This window comes from Pleuronectes platessa, chromosome 10 (assembly GCF_947347685.1).
Source record: "Pleuronectes platessa chromosome 10, fPlePla1.1, whole genome shotgun sequence".
Classification (NCBI taxonomy): Eukaryota; Metazoa; Chordata; class Actinopteri; order Pleuronectiformes; family Pleuronectidae; genus Pleuronectes; species Pleuronectes platessa.
The window spans coordinates 15,126,665-15,129,934 of NC_070635.1; positions in this window are offsets into that span (position 1 = coordinate 15,126,665).

Genomic DNA, 3,270 nt, shown 5'->3' on the forward strand with positions numbered 1-3,270 from the left:
AAGGTTTTCTCATTATAACGTTACATAACACATGAAGCCCTATAGGTATGCTTTATTATAATTGTCTTAACAATGTGTCAGACTGCAATTTTTCTAATTCAATTAATCTGTTTATAAGAGTGAATAATTCGTTATTACTAAATCAAAGTATGACAGCGTGAAGCTGATTTTGTAATCTTTATTTCATCCAATTTTAAAAAATCCAAAATTACGTGTCACAGAGTGATAATGGGAATGTTTGGTTTTGCAAATCTAACTATCGGTGTCCCAACTTCCTACAAACAGATGTAAGCATTTGTTACATTTTCACTTCTTTGTTATCCGCAGCTGTTCTGCTATATTTGGATGTGGACCTACAACTTCCCTTTTAGTGTAAACCAGAAATGTTCAAATTTAACCAATTGAATAAACTATAGTTTACACTTAAAATAGCTAATGAAAAGAGAAATATTAATTCTTATATTTATCACAATAAATGTCAAATTATGATTTATTTCAAGTTGTGTTGGGAAGTTGCAGTAAAGATTAGGGTTAACTATTTTAACCCTTTGATACACACGCAAATGACCCATATTAATTTCAAGCATGGCTGGGTGTTTCTTTGCTAAATTTTTTTATAAGCTTCTTCGTTAAGGATCAAGGCTCCTTTGATTACTTTGAAGACTTGTCATCAATGGAGCCCTCTTCATTTAGGAGAGCTAGATTCCAAGACACATCCACATGTCCAGCCTGATCCTGTAGAACATAGTCTAGGTCCTCAGCATTAGAGATTTCAGACTCAGAATCAAGACCAAGAATTGCCTCCTCATTTTCCTCTTTCGGTTCTTCATACAGCATCTTTATGAACATGTGAACCGTAAGTCTGTAATGAGTGCCACCATCCATACCAACATTCTGGATAAAGATAATCAAATGCAAATCAATCAGTCTATTAAGTATATACTGTTGTATTTCAAATTGTATTTTGTTGATCTAGCTATGGTTAGCTAGTGTTGAGATATCTATGTTTTTCTGTATCTTGTGACTATATTTTACCTGTATCCTGTGAACAAATATTAGCTGTATAGTCTATATAATCAATAATGAACAATACAAAGTATAAACTGTCACTGTAACCTGTATAACTAAAAAACATGTTTATGACAGTTGGTTCCTCAAACAAACTGTGAGACAGACAGGGTGCTCAGGAAAGAGAGAGGACGTGCCAGAACTAATACAATGAGGTGCTTCATGAAACGTGGTGAGAAAAAGATATGAAATCCTCCTCTATGTCTAATCTGCTGTGTCTCTCCGCTGTAGCAGGCTCCATGTTTGCCAAGGCCACAGTAGTGGGACACCTGGTCGGTTGAATTTTCCCTTACAAGTGATGTGCTTGCAAAAAACTGCACTTTGAGGAAACAGTATACATCTGGCCATTAACTGAATTCCCTCAAAGAAAAAGAACCGCCTCTGTGCCCACCCTGTGATTATATATACTGTGGACTTAGGATTGAACGGGGCTTCTTCTCGACATGATCCAATGAACCTGGTGACGTGTCTGGCCGAACCCCAGAGACTCTCTGTAAGTATTGTTCTTATACAATAAATGTTCAATTTCCAAAACTTCATGTATAAGTGTCTAATTATTCCTTCTCAAATCCTGGATCAACAAACACGTTTGTCCAATCGCCGGAGGCGAGGTCAAGTTTAGTGCCTGGCGACGACACTAGCCAGAAAAGAAGTAAGCTAACAGCTAGTTAATATTGTACATATTTCTCTTTTTCACTTGTAGCAGCAATTTCTACTTTACTGCTACTGGTAGCTGAGCTCGGTTTTGGCTCTGACGCGTGTATAAAAGATGAGGAGTAGAGGTGAGTCCAGTTGTAGAAAGGTGGATTACAAGTTGGTTGAAACAAACTAAAAGACATTAAACTAAAGAGTCTCTCGTAGATCACAGTTTCCCTGTCGAACGTCACAGCACACGGTCAAAAAACGTCCTCAGCCACGCCCAGATGCTCTGGCTGCTGGCTCCTTAAGCCTTTCCTCTTGGGCTCCACCTTCAGCCTCTCAGGTCCAGTTCAGGTGTCCTTTAGGTGGGGGTGAAAACACCTACGGACACAGTGTCACTCGTTCATTCTTACACACAAACACATGCACGTACTAATAAAGAAAGATAACATAAGAGTCAACATAAATGTTAATTTGGCTCCTACATCATCAGTACTGAACTGTAAAATAAGGCCGACATGCATCAGATGTGCAAAAGCAGCTGTGTGAAATAAATGGTAGGTGTTCTGTAGTGAATACATACTGTATGGGTCATTTTGACCCCTGTGTGTAAAAGTGATGTAGAAATACAAAATATACCTTAAGTAAGAAAATTAAAAAATTAGAAGGGTAGTGATACAGTTATTCAAAAAGTCCCAAAGGAAACAATTACGTAAATAAGGATTTGTGATGATCAGATAAAAGTGTTTTAGGAATACCTGAAATACTGAATGATGAAATTCATTCACTGCAAAGATATGGGGGAAAAAATTGAGCCAGGTCACTTTTGACCGATGTGGTGTATTGAAGAGTTGATATAAATATTGTAGCTATCTGAGACTGAACATTAAAACTGATGATGTATTATACCCCATCACTGTGCTTGCACAATGCATAAGCATTATATCGATATTGAGCTTTCACTATATTGCTATAAATAAAATTATATTGCAGTGATTAATGTTATTGTTTTGATGCCCAGCCCCACAATAAGCAAATGTATACTGCTGTCTGTTGCATTGTAATATGTAAAAGAGGATTTAGGCTGGGTTAGGTTCTGTTCAGCTAGGTTCTGTTAGTTTTGGGTATGGTAGTTTAGGTATGTTATGTTATAGTGTATTAAATTTGCAATATTGTGTTATTACATGTTATAATATGTAATACTGTGTTATAATTTGTTATAATGTGTTTAAACTTGTTATAACATGTAATGCTGTGATTTATTGTTTTATAATTTGTAAATACTATGTCAGAATAGTTATAATATGTAATACTGTGTTATTACGTGTATAACTGTGTTATAATGTGTAAAACAGTTTTATAATATGTTAAACAGTAGGTTGAAACACTTTTGAACCTTTGTTCCCTAGGTTATTCTTGCCATCTCGAAACATCTTGGCTTGGTTGGTTCGTTTTGTGTCACTGTTGTGATATCTGGTCACATGTCAGCCGTAACGCGGTAATATTTTGTGACATTGACATAAATAATTAAACAAAAGAGTCGAACCCCGCCCCTCTAGTTCC